Source organism: Pollicipes pollicipes, unplaced genomic scaffold (genome assembly GCF_011947565.3).
Source record: "Pollicipes pollicipes isolate AB1234 unplaced genomic scaffold, Ppol_2.1 Scaffold_4219;HRSCAF=4965_pilon_pilon_pilon, whole genome shotgun sequence".
Classification (NCBI taxonomy): Eukaryota; Metazoa; Arthropoda; class Thecostraca; order Pollicipedomorpha; family Pollicipedidae; genus Pollicipes; species Pollicipes pollicipes.
In genome coordinates, this window is record NW_023596448.1 from 12,051,627 (window position 1) to 12,069,357 (window position 17,731).

General features: G+C 48.6%; 1 long non-coding RNA gene across 1 annotated transcript in view; it reads right to left on the reverse strand.

Annotated features, from left to right (window-relative positions):
* Positions 1-1,466: 1,466 nt before the first annotated feature.
* Positions 1,467-17,731, reverse strand: part of LOC119095912 (uncharacterized) — a 28,297-nt gene continuing 12,032 nt past the window's right edge. The window contains exons 2-3 of the long non-coding RNA XR_005093950.1: positions 2,774-2,903; positions 1,467-1,918 (exon numbers count right to left, since the gene is read on the reverse strand). This is a non-coding gene — a long non-coding RNA (uncharacterized LOC119095912). The remainder of the gene's footprint in view (positions 1,919-2,773; positions 2,904-17,731) is intronic.

Here is a 17,731-nt window from a genome sequence, read left to right on the forward strand (position 1 = left end):
GTGTGGTATTCAGTGGAGGCCTCCAGTGTGGCTCACATGTGTGCCTTGACGTCGTGTTTATCGGAGTCCATACGTGCAGATTGAACCATGGGATCTTCAAATAAGTCGTGTTCTCCAGGAGATGGAGTGTACGGAAGCCCCCCGCAGCGACATTAGAGAGACACCTCAACAAAAAAGCGCAAGCAGCGGCCGATTGTGTAGACGAACAACAGCGGCAGGGGGAACGCCGCGCACGGACAACAGATCCCCTCACACACGTCGTCATAGGATTATCGCCGAATTCATGGCGCCTGGAAAGCCTGAGCACTCAAAGCCGCCCATGACGCGACAGCCTTCAGCTCCTTCACTCCAGCCAGTACTGTTTCTAAAATGATCACTGCCCACGCGTCACTTCGCCATCCTTAGAGGTTTGTGCACAGAAGTGGAAGTCTCATGTCCTCAGGCTTCGCTGCCTTTCTGTTCCAGTGTGAGATATCATGCTACGGCTATGGCACGCTGCACCGTTCTGTCGTCTGTTCAGCGCTCGCCGTTTATAACGCTGCACGAACAAACGGTACAATATGCACTGACGTTTAACATTTGCGTCTAGGCTGAATGAAAGCTGAGTGCCGTCGCTTCGACGCGGCCTTGGTCATATGGTAGTATTCTGCCGGGATTGTAGTCATCTCCCGATAGCCTGCCGTTTGTGTGGTCAGAAGTGGTTAGTTTAGGTCATTTTGACTATTTGCGGCCCGTCTGACCAGACTGTCACCTGTGGTCAGTCTGACCAGACTGCCGCCTGCGATCAGTCTTATCAGACCGCCGGATCTGCAGTCATTCTGACTAGACCGTCGGCGTCTGTGGTCAGCCTGACCAGGCTGTTGGCGTCTGTGGTCAGCCTGACCAGGCTGTCGGCGTCTGTGGTCAGCCTGACCAGGCTGTCGGCATCTGTGGTCAGCTGAGTCCGGTCTGTTATAGCTGTGCTGAGACGTGGCCAGTTGAGACGAATGTTCTCAGCAATTGTCAGAGTGACTTAACATTTGGCGTGGTCTGCTCAGATGAATGCAGTCAGTTGTGGTTAGTCGGGCTTGACTGTGAGCAGATGTGGTCAAGTTGGCGTAGCATACCTTCGCTCATTTTAAAGTTATTTGGATGGGGTCCGAGGACCAAAGCCGGGAGAAAGGCTCCATCTCTTGACTTCCAAAGCAATATCTAAGTCTGTTTATCAAAAGGAAGTTCGTGTTGGACCACGTCTTGCAATATGAAGTAACAGGAGGCTATACCCGTTGAGTTTTTGAAACTCGTCTGCTTATTTTCGGAATTTGACCCCCTACTCACAAGGCGACATTCTGAATCTGCGTTCGATGGGATTATAGCTGCTTTGACACCCAGTTACAGACGTTGCCTTGCACAGGCGCCGCTCGTTGGGATTTGTGCAGACGTTTGGATGGGAATACTGCCAGGGAGAGGGAGAGAAATTGGGGTTATTGGTGAGTTAAAGCTTTGGATGAGTATAGGGGCCGGAATGCATGGTAAAATGACCGTTATGAGATGAACGTTGTGTCGCTGCATCTCCTCTCACGGCTCAAAAATACTAGTCAGAGCGTTTTCAATGTATTTTTGTTAGCGCCAGATATGTATAGTCGTACTATCCTACCTCCATGCTCGCAAACACTGGTCATCACACGATGAGCCTTCCGAAAATGTGGCGTGCATGCCCGCGCCCCGAAGAGCACAGTCGCTTCGACATGCCCATGGGAGCCACCTGCCGTTGCAAAGCTATGGTGGTTAGTCTATGACATAGCACAGTCTCATTGGCAGGACTTACCCCAGCACCTCGCAATTATATCTCTTTAGGCAACATTCCGGATACACGGCGAAACGGCTGACCGGGACATCGGTGCATGAGCTGTCGGGTTTGGGGGCCACCCTGCCGCATCTGAAATACAAAAGACGCCACGTGTCACCCACTCATCGCAAAGATATGCTGTATGAACTCCTTCGATCCATTCCTTCTACACAATATATGGTTTGCATTCCACTTCCATCGTGCCCTTGTGGTGTGAAGCCCCCAAAAATTGTCGTTAGGGTCAACACAAACATTCAAAACTTTTGGACTGCTCTTTGCAAGCACCGTGTAGCTCCGATGCTTAAATGTTGAAACTGTTGGTGCCCGGGCTCCCAAATCACAAGGGTGCCCATGCGCTCTCATCACTTGCATGTTTATGCGTTATGTACGTGAGGCGCAGGCCCAACGACACTGCACGGCACGGCACGGCGCGGGGTGATCTCTGTAGGCGCGGCGTGGCGGACGGACCAGCGAAGGACAGAGCACAGTTGGAATGACACTGAACTTTCCTGTCCTCTGATCTGTCTATTTACTTTACCTATCGTGCATGTTCTGATCTCCTTCCTCCCCCTCCTTTTCTCCACTCTCTGTTTGTGACCTCTAAACTCTGACCTCTCCTCTGAATGAAACAATCCACTCCTGCCCTACCCTGCCGGCTGGCATGCACTATCCTTCCCCTTGCGCTCTCCTTTGTCCTGCTCCGCACTCCCACCGGGTCTCTGTCCTGCTCTGTCCTCCGTTTCGCCTTGTTCTTTGTTTTGAACCGTGTTCATGCTGTGCTCGGTTGTTCCCATCATGCCGGTGCGTGGCAACGCACTGTTGCTGCAGCGGCAGCAGACGACCTCAGAGACAGGCAGACTCTGGTAAAATTTGGCTCAAAATGACCGTTCGTTACAGATTTGTGGCGGGTCTATGCAACATTGCAGGGAACCACAACATACTTACGTCTGGTATGTTAAAGAAAGTTCGCCATTATCCATGCCGCAATGATATGCCGCGCACTCTTTTAAGTACTTCGTGGCCCCAACTGGCAAGTAGCTCTGGAAGTCTTCAAGGTAGCACTCGTCTTCGTGTCCTGGGCCGGGAATAGATTGTCAGCTCGTAGTTTCATAGTCGCCGTGATGTGCACCGCCTGTGCAGGACAGTGCAAACCCGCTCTCACTGGCATTACCAGTCACCACTCACCAGTAATACAATCAATTACCAGTCACCACTCAGCACCAATACAATCAATTACCGATCACCACTCACCAGCAATGCAGTCAAGAACCAATCACCACTCACCAGCAACACAATGAATTACCAATCATCACACACCAACAATACAACCAAATACGAATCATCGCTCGCCAGCAATACAATCAATTGCCAGTTACCACTCACCAGCAATACAATCAATTACCAGTCACCACTCAGCACCAATACAATCAATTACTAATCACCATTCACCAGCAATGCAATCAAGTACCAATCACCACTCACCAGCAATACAATCAATTACCAATCACCAGCAATACCAGCGCGATCGAGGCCGTCAGTCAGCGAGCTTGACGGAGCGTAACAAAAGTGGAACAAGGGGAAAGGGCGAGTTGGACAGCGCAATATTACGCTCCCGTTTGGTTACTTATATCACTAACAAAAAAAAGAAAGAAGGAAACGTTAAACAAACTGAAATTGTGTTTAATATTTATCAGTGAAGCCAGGGAGAGGGAATTTCGGACTGATGTTAGATCCTGTTCCCAGTTTTGTGAAAAAGGAAACGACGTACGGGGAACATCACTTGATTGTGAGTTGGAGGTAGCTCGGTGCACTGGGGCTCAAGGGCACTGGTGGTCTTCTGTTCAAACAAATCCAAAGAAGCGCTCGAGAGCACCCACCGAAGTCACTTGCGATGTGGAAATTCACCGACAGTGGAATGAAGTCACGAAAATGGCGCAACACCATCTTGAAAAGTCACTGGGGAAGATCCTTAGGTGATTTACGTAGATGCATTGGCACGCAAGGGACGGAAAGACGTTGAACACCCAGGCATCACACAGCACGATCAGGCTCGCCAGCGCCAGCGCCCAACAGTATATATTACTTATTACATGTTATTACATGTTTTAAATACAAAGGCCTCTCCACCATAAACCGTAACTAGTCAAGTTTATTCTGCGTGCTTCATGTTTGCAATGGCTTAATCCAACAAACAAAAGCCTCAGTTTTCCATAGGGGGCGGGGGAGGAGGGCGGGCGCGAACAAAGCAAAATCAAGAAGTGGCTGGAGCGCAAGCCAGGGGGAGCCACTCTCCAAGTGGACACAAAAGCTGCAATCATTGGTCAACTTTCACAACTTCCCACATCGCTGAAGCATTTACACTGGGTGCCCCTTCTTCAGTCTGCCGTCGGCCGATGCGGCACATATAATAGAATGATAAGGTAGTAATAATACCAATAAGATGCGGTGCATGCGTGTCACAATGTCGGGCTCGCGCTCAGGCGTTTATACGGCGTGCGGAGTCGGCACTAAACCAGCAGGGCACTGGTTGGCTCAATAGTGCTTTGAAAACGACGGTGAATTCATCCAGGGCCGTCTCACCTGGGTGGGTAACAAGTGACGCTGGATAAGATGCTTCAGCACGTGCCACACGTGTTGCCGCCTGGCAGTAGGACACTAGCACAATCGTCAAAGCCAGAGCTGAGAGGCGGTGCATGATGTGATGGAGCGGTTCCTGTGAAGGATGCAACACAGCGCGACGTGCCAGCAGTTGCACAGAGCGATGAGGCCACTTCGCGGCCCGCGCCAGGTACCAGACTTCGCCAGGCACCGCCAGGTATTTATACATGCACGGCAACGGGCTGATGCAACCATGACCGGTTTCTTTTGCGGAGCTTCAGCGTCCCTTTACTGTTATGAATGTATGCCTCGAAAGTTTCAGAAAAAGATGGATCCTAAGGTAATAATGCATCTAAAAATTATATCGGTGACCAATCCCATAACCATTGCATTGGCTCCCACATCGGAATACGAATAACTACGTTCTGCCACTGAGTTTTTTTTGGGAATGCCTGTCTCACATTAATATACCACAGTTCACTCGGACTGCAATGGAGCAAGCTAGTGTGTAAAATGTGTGTGGTGGGCCCTGTGTGTGGTGTGAGAGCAATATGTATAAACATTACAAAGCCGTTAGAGTTGTCTTCTCCACTTGTGTGTCGGGCTGACGCATAGACTTCACGCACCAAACCGGTTGGATCTCTCAATCGACGGAGAGTAAACAGCGCCCATCTTCTGCGCATCGCTGGCAACACTCTCTTCATATCTGCAAGTTGAAACCACCGCGACGTCACTTAAGGCGTAATGACAAACGCCGCATAACCATCATGTTTCCAGCTCTCAACTCCGTACGCGTACACCCGCATTCCTTCACCCGTGCTCATTACCTCTACCCCTAGCCCAGCTCCCCCGTGACTGCGATCGTGCCATACGTTGACCTGATCTGGAAACAGTCAGCACCAATCCGTTTGTAATTCGTTTGTGATTCGTTTGCTAAAGAAAAACCACTGCTCGCCGTTTAATGAGCGATTTGCTGCTGCTGAAGAACTGGTTAAACAACGTTAATAACCATCCATGTCTACTGTAAAAATTTGACGTTTTCAAGCAGTGCCCATGGTCAAATATTTCAAATAAAATAATTAACAATACAAGAATGCTACCACTCTGGAACCCACCACACAACATGCGTCGTTTCCATTCCTTGGCACCCTTTTGTAATGGAAGTAGATGGGAGAAACTTCACCGAACAGTACTTTATGCCCATGGCAGTCCCCCCGATAAGGCATTACGATTCAGCACACCCCATGGCCACTAATAAAACAGTCATTAATATGTCACAACTACGAAGCGCAACTCGTGCATCTTTGGATGCCCAGCCTTGTTAGCATGGTCCTGTCCGCTCTGTGTCCCTTCTTTTCGTAGGAACAGAAAACCGAAGCACCTTATTAAGTTGACGTCTTTACAAAAATTAGAGCGCAGTTTGCCCAATGAGTTTCTGTTGACTGATATATGGAGACAGCTACATTGGCGACGAGCAAAAATGTCAGCACGTCATAAAGTCAAATCGGCTAAGTGGCAGACTGCAACATGGTGACATGTAGCAAAAGCGAGACGTTTAAATAGCGATCTGCTACATGACAAACTATGAAACAGAGAAACACTTGGAGAAAGACTCCAGACCAAAATGTCAAACCACTGAAACCACTGAAAACCACTGAAAAAAGCACTGAAAACAACTGAAATAGACAATGGCGAAATGTAAAAAAGTCAATGTCCAGACTTGATAAGCGACTAGATAGTGCACTAGTTAATGGTCATATCGACCCACACGCTCATAGAACATGGTCTTTTTTATCGTCTTTTATAAATAGTGTATTAATCAACCGCACTCGAATATTGCACTCTGCTATAATTTAAAGTAATAGGGTCACTTTTAGAATTTCATCTGTCCAACTGCTAGGATCTTTCTGAAAGGCTGTCACAGTTGCAGCTGTCAGTGATAATCGCCTTTTTTGTAGAAAAAGGCTTGTAAAAAAAGAGGCTGAGACCCTTGACTTTTGAAGAAAAAATCAAAACGACTCTGTATAATCTGTAATGCCAATTTGTCCTTCTCGCCTGTCAAACTTGCAAATTCCCATTAAATGGCGTCATTTTTGTCAGGATCAAAACAAGACGTGGTCAGATCCCACGGCTGTATCACAGATGAGATGAATGAGATAAAGGTTAGAAACTGGGTGCTGGGACAGCCAGGGAGGTGTCGGTAGTGTAGATCGGGAGGCTGCTAATCGGTCCTCGATCCAATGCTTACGAACTTACAGAAACTCTGAGTAAATGTGAAACAATAGCAGGCTGATTTCCTTGGCGCGTCATCATAGTTGATTCCACGGATGTCGATTCGTATTCTGTTGTGAGGGCCCTGGCCCTCCCCCCAATGATGAGTTAGGTACCCCAATGTTTGCCTGCCCCCAATGTTTTTGGCTGGAATGCAGCGGGATGATGGTGAGCTCTTAGACCTATTCAAGGACCAAAAGGAAATTGGAGTAGGGTGTGTAATTCAGCCCGATGGCTTGGCCCCAAACCCGGTAGATAGATCCGTTAGTGTTGCCGGATGTTTGCCTCCCATAAAGACGTATGTTTCTAGTGTGTAGAGAGGAACCTATTGACACCAGAATTCTCCCTACCCTGGTAACAAAAAATCGTGGTTACTTTTACCACCAAATGCAATCCGTGACAGCTGAGCTGATAAGCGATGCAATAATCTTCACACGCCTGAGGTCATAAGACATGCAATGGTTTGTGAAGTTAAAGTGAAAAATCTCTGGAATACGGGCATGACCTAGGTTCTTCGTGGCTAGCCCTAATCCCCGTCCCCACAACCAAAACACGTGCCGCCTTCCATGATCGCCATAGAAGATGGCCTTCGGCGCCCTAAGGTGGCTTCCAAAGCGACGTCTTCACTTGCCGATCAGAATACGCGAGTGCGTCCAGTGGCCGCACCGTGGATCCACCATTGCGTAACCACTATGCTACTTCAGTTAACGCTTTTTGATAAACTATCCGTAATTTTTAAAAGAAATCTTGTCTTTCACAAGAAAGCGAGCTGAATCCGGCAAGAAAATATGGGGAGGGATAGGTTGTCGGGCCTTCGGTTGGCCCCGCCAATAATTTACAAAAATTGAGCCCCTGCTTGGTTCTATACTTACTGACGCTGGGAGTTACAACGACCCCATGCCGATGGCTCCCAAAGGTGAGTCAAAGGGACTTGTTGCGCCTATCGGGGTTCCCCGGGAACACGAAGGGTTTGATATCAATCCGAGATCACCAATACTGAACGCTGGGCTCTCAGCCGGCCTGGGTCCTGCGAGTTTATTTACAAAGCAAAGGCAAGGCCAGAGTACGCGATTGCTAGTGAAGGCCTCCTGTGATGGCCGGGACCCCTGAAACAAGGTGACTCCCACTGTGTCGAGGTTAGTGGAGGCATAGAGTCATTGGCATGGGAACCTGTGTCGGCAAAGGGCTCCTAGTCGACAAGGGAAGCACGTTGTTGGAGAGGAACAGGACGGGACCCTGAATGTTGGAGAACCACTTTTGTTGGTCGAGGTTCTCTTCCCTGAGATGAAATGGAAATGCGAAAAAGGACAGTGAAATGGGCCACAATAAGAACATGGAAGGGTCCTGCCAGTTACGGGCACCAGTACCCAACAAGGGACTCTTTACGGCCTCTTGGGCCCGGACCCTAAAATGCGGACCCGGCAGCCTGTGTGACTCGTTGGCCCCATTACCCTACCGGCGGTCTATGCTGCGGGCCATCTTCGTACTTGGACGGCAAATTCCATTTTTGTCATAATTTTCTTTCAAGCCTTTTTGATTCGATGATTTGTAGGTCAGAGCTCACGCAAAGCAGATTTGTTGTGTGCTCTGACTTCAACTTGCTATCGTGAAACTGTTTTTCTAGGCGGAACTTTATGGAAAATGTTCAACGAACCGCAATACGGGCAAGCGTTACGGTGCCATGACACGGCCCCCTCGCCCATTGACCTCCCTGACATTGAACAGCCGCCGCCACCAGCGGTACACCATCCAAGTCATAAGTCAAATAGTGAGCGCACGCAGCCAAGATCGAGAGTGCACATGTTCTCTCCACTTAACCGTCACCCGGTACGTGATTCCCAACCAACACCCGTTTTGGTGATTGTTCATGCCCTTCCAGCTGTAACCGGACGTTTTGACCCCGATCTTTGGTTGGTTTAATATACCCGAATTTAACTGGCATCACTGATGATGCATCAGCCTTTCTGGTGAACTGGCCGCTTTGGCTTACTGATCCAGTTGGTGATCAGGGTGTGAATTGTGGTGATGAAAGTGGCCCTTCTGATTGTCCAATTAATTTTGTCCCAATTTCTGTCTCCTAAGCCAAAACGATATACACAAAACGTGAGGCGAGGTAGGTCACTTCGAGTCGAGACGGCAAGTGCTCTCTGATCGTGTTGCTAAGAGGTTGTTGTGGAAACTCGCTGTCACCTGTGCTTTGCTTGGGGCAGCTGAGGACTTATTGGGTTGGAACGAAGTTTCTGTGACAGTAACCGGTAAAGAAGGTCTTGGCAGGCGCGATGTGCGACAAAGAAGTAGCGATTTCAGCGAACCTAGAGTTATTGTGGTGAAGCAGCAATTTTAATTGTGATGGGAGTAAAAACCTGTGGGCGAGATTTTCGGGGATAAATACGCATCAGGCGTTTTCCATAATTGTTTGATTACATCATGGAACGGCTTTGTGACGTCAGAGATACCTGACAGCATTCGATGACCAGCCCTAAAAAATTCTTGCCGGGGCGGTCGCGGTGCCAGGTCGTCGGGGCGGCCGCGGTGCTAGGTCGTCGGGGCGGCCGCGGTGCTAGGTCGTCGGGGCGGCCGCGGTGCTAGGTCGGCGGGTGATGTGCGTAGATGTTTGTGGCTGGGCGTGCCAGGTACAACAAAGGGGCAAGGTTTTGTTGGGCTGTTTAAAATATGCAACACTGTAATAACCCACACCTTTTTATAGAATTGAGCGGGAAATTTGGACCGCCAAAATTCTGCTCTTCCGTTTGCATTCCTACGTCATGGTCCTTTCGCCGATCCCTCTTGTCCCACTGATCCCTCCTCTTGCACAATCAGTCAGAATTAAGATAAATAAGCCCGACATCTGGTGAGATATGTGTTGAGTTAAGGGTAAAAGCCAAGCGTTCTTTACTTTTGAGTTCCACGTGTCTATACCTACACGTTCATTTTCAGTCAAGCTCTACATGCCTATTTCTAGGCATCAATTAAATTCTGTAGCGTCGAAGGATATAAATATGTGGTCAAGAATACCCATTTGCATACGCGAGCGCCTAGCATATTCACTCCAGAGAACTTCGAGACGCATTGTGTTCTAGCCGCCAGAAAAATCAGACTACATTTCACAAGCAACAGCATGAAAAGAAAAAAACACCCGTGTTTGGTTTTCCGATATGGCAAATGCCGCCCGAGACCTTTGAGGCAACATAGTTCCGCCCTGCACTCCACTATCATAACGTAACATCCGGTGTGCTCCACCCAAGCGTTACGGTCCCCACCTGGCACATTTGAGAGCCAACCACATCTCATCACACGGCGAGGAACAAAAGCACGTTCCGCAAGCGGTGTCCTGTCGTATATCGCCCCCGGCAGTCGCCCCGGGCGGTGGCGACCGTCGGCTCGCAGCTGGACCCTGCCCCAGGGGCATGCTGTCGACCTGTTTGGGCTGCCGGTGGCGGCCAGTAGCGGCGGCCCGCCTTCCAGGCGGCTATCTACGCTGGCAGGCAACGCGGTCCATCCCGGCCCGTAAAGCGTTTAACTGGCCGCCGGGACGAACGCGGTGCGCTGGAAGGCGGTGGTCACGTGGCCAGCATCCCTCCCCCTCCCCCTCCCCCCGATTAGAGCGAGACGATGTTTTGTCGGTGCGGTGTGTATGGTCTGTCACTGATATCGATATCAAGTGCTTGCCAGGTTACGTTTTTGCGGCACCGCTACCTGTCAGCTGGACGTCAATGCATACACTTCATTTGTGGTGAAACGGTACGCTTAAGTGTATCAACAAATAACTTTTCGCATCCCCTGTCATAAATGAAGCAATGGTTTAGTTACATTTGATGTTCCCACAAAGACAGTGATATAGGAAGCTACACTACCGTCTTCAGGACACAGCACGAAAATCCGCGCAAAAAAATAGATGGCTATTTCTCTTTTTATTCACAATGAAAAATTTACTAAAGCAACGATTGTCACCAAAACGTGTCATGTTTATTTATTATTGTGCTGTGGAGAAGGTAAGCCACCACTAGAGTACGAAAACCTTGTGCCACAGCAACGCATGTTTTCCACACATTTTCCAATAGAACTCGGCTGGCGCAGTTGATTAGGTCAGACAACTCCAATTGATTTAGTTAGTAAATAATGACTGCAGTTTTCAGAATTAAATTGAATTCTAGAGGGTGAGGGGTGGGTGGGTTGGGCGTGGATCGAGTTTAGGCCAGAGTGAAGACCACAGAAAAGGTAAGGTTTTGAACGTTTGGCGACAGTGGTACCTCTAGGGTTAATTAGGTTTGTGGCGCTGTGGGCATGCAGCCTTAAGATTAACTAATTGCCTGCAAGCCGCAAGAAGGCATTTTCTAGGTCTGTTTTCTCAGAAGACTTTTTGAACTTTGCCTGCTCACCTGGACCTCTCTTCACCTTGCAAACTCCTGGAACTCCACAGGTGACATTTGACACGATTGTATTAAGTGTTCCGACTTTCAACAACTGGCTGGCATGTTATCTCAATGTTGTCTGAACACCTATGTACCTAAAGAATAAATTGCTAGTTCCGTGCAAAACTACCACAACAAAATAAATTCAAAAGTAAAATCCTGCGATTATTGCAGTGCATGAAGGAAAATCGGTCCCCAAATGGAATCACTTTGGTCTTCATTTCTCCCCCCCCCCAAAAAAAAAATACACGCATATGTCGAGTTAAGATCTCGCGAGCGAGCATAGCAGAGAATAGCGAACAAGAACAAGCCCTTCAATATCATTAATTTGGTAAATAAGCGAATACAGAACACACATTTCCAGTGGGCCGCAACTGCTACAAGCCCTTAAAGTTTCTGATCAGTGGTGGATGGTGACTTGAGCATCATCGGCTGCAACCGGTCGAACTTTGGGTAAATATATTCAGCTATGATATGCAATTTACGGAAACGGACTTCGCAGCATACACCGGACACGATTAACCTTCTTTTGTTATTTGTAATAGTTAGATAAACCACATCAGGCTGTGCATTTCACGTGCCTGATCCCCCATAAAGTTCAGGACAAGCACAAACTCATTTCCATAAATAAGACAGCAGTTTTAACTTTACCCCCTGGAAAAAAAACCAGGATAATGGAGATATAGTTGAATGGAGATATAATAATTCACTTCTGCTATTGTTTCCATAAAGACATGTTGCCGAAATATCAATTCAACTACATCTCCATTCTCCTTGGTCTCATTATCCGAGGAATAAGGGTAATACCGTTATCTTTTCTCTGTGAATAATGTTCCTCGCTAATGTACTGAACAACTTACAAACTCATTTACTGTTGAATTGGCAGCAGAGCTGTAATATTACGCAGGCCAATCAGGTTGAATGTTGCTTAACATCTTGTAGAGCCCTGTTCATTGTTGAGCATCCCGTAGAACTGACGAACAGCGGGATTCGTGTCCGGCACCACCATTGCCGGGCGCCGGCTCTCGCAGTGGGCACCGCTGTGGCTTGCGACCTTCCCTGTCAGTGGCTGTCGGTCGAGGTGGGCCGAGCGGTGGAGGTAGAGGTTTGCAGCGGTCAGGTCGAGGTTAGTCTGACCCTCATGGTAGATCTCCCACTTGGTGATCCGCAGGGTGCGTCGCGTGCAGCTCGGCACAACCGCCGGTCGCGTCGGCAAGCTTCGTGGCCATCGAAACATGTGGGTCCGTTCCCAGCCAGGCATGTGTTGGCTGGGCAAGGTGTTTGATCATCAACCGGCCAGTTTCATCCCCTTGAACTAAACAGGCCTCACCTGTTGGAGCTCGCCAGATTGATTCCTTAACCTCCGTTTAACCCTAAGCCATTCTCATTCTTTGAAAACCTGTCTTGCTTTTTGAATTACCCATTCTCATTTTTTGAACAAGCCAGTTTCATCCGTTGAAATGGAGAATTGGATGCGGTGGCCGTTGCTGTTGCATTTGTCCACGTTTACTTATTCTGGAGAGGAGCAGACATTAGCCCGTGGAGCAGCGGACACTGGACTGGAGAGCAGCGGACACTAGCCTGGAGGGAAGCGGACACTAGCCTGGAGTGAAGCGAATACTAGCCTGGAGAGAAGCGGGGCACTACCCCAGAGAGCAGCGGACACTACCCCAGAGAGCAGCGGACACTAGCCTGGAGGGCAGCGGACACTAGCCTGGAGTGAAGCGGATACTAGCCTGGAGAGAAGCGGGCACTACCCCAGAGAGCAGCGAACACTACCACAGAGAGCAGCGGACACTAGCCTGGAGAGCAGCGGACACTAGCCTGGAGAGTGCGGACACGAGCCAGGAGGGCAGCGCACACCAGCCTGGAGAAGAGCAGACACTCGCCTGGAGAGGAGCAGACACGTGAATGTCTTATATCGAGTTATGGAGATGATGTCGTAATTACTTATTCTAGATGGTTAAATTATAAAAGTAGCAACGAGCTGACCTGTTCAGGAGATGTACATTTGTCTATTTTACTAGGCGGTCCTTGTGTGCTGGTATTGCTCTGCGGCCTCTGACTGTGTATTTTAGTAGGCGGTCTGCCTCTTTGTTTGCATTTTAATAGGCAGCCTGTCTCTGTAGGTCTTAGTAGGCGGTCCCCATTTCGGCTGCTTTACTAAACGATCTTTGTTTGTTATTGGCAGTCTGTGTGTGTTTAATTTCACAAATCCATCTTCTTGAGGTTGGCATGCAGTAGACTGAAAGGATGTTCCACTATTGAAGATATTGAAACAAACATCAAATATGATGAAAAGAGCCCGGCTTCAACTATTGGTGTAATTTTGAGTAGAAAAGTTTGCTTTAGAATAAACGACGTCCCTGTTTAATAAGTATGTATCTCGTTAGGTCATTGTCTAATAACGTCATCGTGCCTTGCACAACAATGAAGGAAAGTCGGTGGACCGCCGTTGGATCTGGAAATCATGATCACGAACGCCCGATATGAACGGCTCGACAATGATATTCTCGCGGCCTTGATTAGCTGCATGACTTATGGAATGGCAGGAATTGAATGATGTTATAATGGCGTCATGAATGCCTAGGTGACCCTGAAAACCCTCTCGATGTAGTCCCCCATTTTTGCGGGCGTATAGCTCAGAACGTAGATAGAAGTAGTGCTGTCCATGTCTATGGAATCAAGCAGGCCCCAATAGCATGCCGAAAGGATATCTTGCAGTATGAGCACCTAAACGGAGTCTGAATAGAGTTGGTATTGCCTGTTAACGTTGTCCCAGCAAGGATAGGTCTATTTCTGACACGCGTTGTTACGTGAGAATATAGCGGTGCATTCGGAGGATGCTTTAGCTGGTAAATCTCGAGACGTGTTTGTTTGTCGGTAGGCTAAAGTGGTGGATTCATTAGCTTGCACGTCTCAAGGCGTGTTAGGTTTATTTATATTTTAAAGTAGTGTGTTTACCGTGTGTTCACGTTGCGTGTGTTGTAATTCATAAATAAATCAGTGTGCCAGCTTGCGCACCTTGTGACGCAAGCGTTTATTTAAATACATGTATTAGATTGAGGGTAGCAAAAACCACACGGTATTTACCAACATATGTCACGATTTTATCAGATGATTCAGTCCGTCTCAAAGTCGCTGCGGGCGGTGAATATGTTTTACCCACAACGACCATGCGTTTTTGCATTTTTCGTGTCGCCCGCTGTTCTGAAGCGCCTCACAGCTGTCTGCACTATTAACCTCTTTCGCTGGCACTTTTTGCCGCGGACCATTGACCTTGTATTGCACGTAGCAGTTGAATCGCTCCTTCATCGTTGCAATTCTATGGAGCAATATATATTGTGTGCCAAAGACACCTTTTTTATTCGCGAAATAATTGTTGCAACTGATTTGGAGACTCAGCTGCCGATCATTCTGACGGAGGTGCCGTGGCGGGTGCATTTCCTGATAACATGTACTGCAATAGGGAGGGCGCACACAGATATTCATGGTGCTTAGGAGTACACCCCAGACGTCCGTACGCGGTCCCGATTGTAAGTTAGAAATCAAATATTATTTCAAGGTTTGTTGTAATTTTCAACCTTTAAGAGTCAAACAAGGTGATTGACCTGATAAGAACCCAGTGACAGTGTTATACCTACTTACCACGGTCAAGACGGGCTGCGTAAGGAGATCTAAGAGCACCTCAGCCCCCCATCTGGAGGTGAATGCTGTTTAACATTGTCTGACCGGATGATTACAATGAACTAATTCTAAATTTGACACAAATGGCCCTGTGGACACCCTGCGAATGTGAATTAAGTTCCTGTAGCTCTCTTAGCTTGCATACATCAGGAGCTTAAACCACGCCCCCCCCCCCCCCCCCCCATTAGAGCGCGTCGCATTCCACCACCCATCTGGACGCGCGCTTTACAGCTTGGACATTAGAGCATTGATACGAAATGCTGTGATCGGCTGACCTCCCTTTCTGCCTGACGTTTGTGGTTTGGTTTCATTTCGTTTGGATTACAGCCCTTCGGAGGGAAGATATTTCAGAGCTATGAGATGAATGCCAGTGCACAATGTTGGGCGGAAACTATGGGGGAAGGCTAGATGGACCTGGGAGCCCATCCACCGAAACTTAGCCGCACAGGAACCCCTACACGGGGTGGGTGCTCGGCACTCGAACGGGGCCCCACCAGAGGCACCTAAGCCCACTCATGGCTAGTGCATGTAACTTGACCTGCACAGACCGGTTGCTGCGAGGATGAGGGATCAAACAACAGTGAGAGAACAAGGGCAGATATGCTTCGTTAGACACAGCGACGACGTGTTGGTATCTATTCCGCTCACACCCAGCCCGACGCCACCACCGTCACCGGCGTGACTCGTAGTGCCGTGGACATTCAGATGTTCCGTGATAAACATTTGGCCCTATATCATGCACTGTTGCTTGCACACAGAATTTCAGAGAGGCTTGACATATCTGCATGGTCCGATATGAATTCAGGCTGTTGCACATCAATCCACGACACGGCACGACACGTCCATTTCGCCATAGCCGTCGGGCGCTCAGCCAGGCGGCCGTCGTGCTATGGGTGGCGCTGTCGCGCTAGGTGGCGCCATCGGCGCACCGTGGCCAGAAAGACTCTTGACATGGACGCGGCGGATGATTCATAGCACATGTGCCTATCTGTGTGCACGAAATACTGTTTGATTCCTGAATTCGCTGATTGCCAAGGCTTGCTTTGCACTCGGTATCACGGGCGTGTACTTTGCTATGGCTGGCTTACTTGCCCGCAGCATGGCTTGCAACGCTCGGGTCTTGTTGTCATGTAGTTGCAAGGACAACTTTGCTGGGAGGCCCCTTGAACGGTTGCCTTCCACTCCTTTATTCTTTGTAGCATAACTAAAACCGAAGTCCTGCGGCGGATACATTTGTATTCTAGTTGGAGATATGCACTAACAGATAAAACGTTTGTCTGCGCATTTTTCCTCTTCTAAATTGCGGTTCGCGAAATAGAAAAGCCAAGGCGGGTTTTTTTTGCTCGTTTTTATTGAGCCAAACAATGTACATGAGGGAACACCACGCTCCACGAAGAGGGAAGATGCCTTCCAGCTCATTACTGCCAAAAAAGCGCGGCTCTGAAAGGAGCCAACGCTCCTGTTGTGACGCCCAGCCTGTTTTACCCGATTTATGCGCGGTAAACATGTTGATAAGCTGGCTCAGCGTCTTGTTTTCGCCAACACAGTGTCTTTGCTTGAATAGCTTATGCCTAAGAATATTTTGGCGTGAAGCGAACCGTCAAACTTCACCGATTCCTGCAGCATTAGAAGTAAAACAGTATTGCTGATCCCTTGAATGACATCTCACGTCCTACACGAGCCTGAACGCAGCACTACAATGCATCAAACTGCTGGGTTTCCTAGTCCTTGTGCGACAACTTCACTCAACTTTGATCCCCCCAAACGATCTCTTGCTGATGCAAGTGCTGCAGCAAAATTCACAAACAAACGGACCGAAAGGAGTGCCTGATTGACAATCTCTTCGCGGTACCTGTGGTACATCTGTGCGGAGCTGGTGCCATTGACTCTCCTTGGCATGCTGTCGACAACCAAAAAGCTAAGCTCCTTGCCGCCCTCCCCCCCGTGTTCTGGCTTTTGTCGGTGGGCCTGGATTTCATCGGATAATGCCAAGTAGCAAACGCCGCCACATTTGTCCAGTTACATAACCGCATATTATAATCCGAGAAAGGCCATGTCCCATGTTCCGGGCATTCCAGAACCGTGGTGGATTAAAAGGGATGTTCAACATTTGAAGATAGCGAAGCAAACATTACAATCATGAAAAAAGCCCACTTGTTGCTATTGGTACAACTTCAGGTGGAAACGATAGCTCCAGACAACGCAATGGCTCTGTTTAGTAAATACGTCCCTCAATGCATCATTGTTTGAATACGTTGCGTAGCCTGCACAACCTTGAATGTGAGCTAATTGACGGCCGTTATATCTGGAAATCGTGCTCACGCACGCCAGATGTCAGTGTCAGGGATGCCTGGGTGACCTTTAAGTGGTCTCCCCGCAATAGCATGCACATCTTAGCGGGTCTGAAGCTTAGAAACTAAGGGGCTTGGTCTTCAGAAGTACAGGGCTTTGAACTGCACAAATGATCTTCAAGATGGCTGTTTCAGTTCAAAACCCCATAGAAATGTGATATGCGAGCGAGATATGACCCTTTGATGCGAGCTCTGCCAACACGTCCATAGAAAGTGCCGATTACAAGGTTAAGGTCGGGTTTGTGACATTGCTGAAGTCGTGGAGCAATGTTTCGAAGATAACTATTCGTCTCATAAAAATCTGTCTCGAACGTGTCGCTCACGCCGAAGAGAGCCGTAAATCGACTGTCGCTGACTTCTTATAAGAATGCATTCACATATTCTCCTGTCTGGGTGACACTGTGCTCCGTAGTTGACTTTGAGCTCCAAAAAGGGTAAAGAGTCCGTACCTCCCTGGCTTTCAGCCCAAGCGTGCGTTGTCAAGATGTGGCCGCCGGGAGGAGTATTCGCTGCTTTGGTTTTAGCATCTCGCTGGTGTATCACCGCATGTTTAATCCCTTTAATTTATCAGCGGAACTTTATCG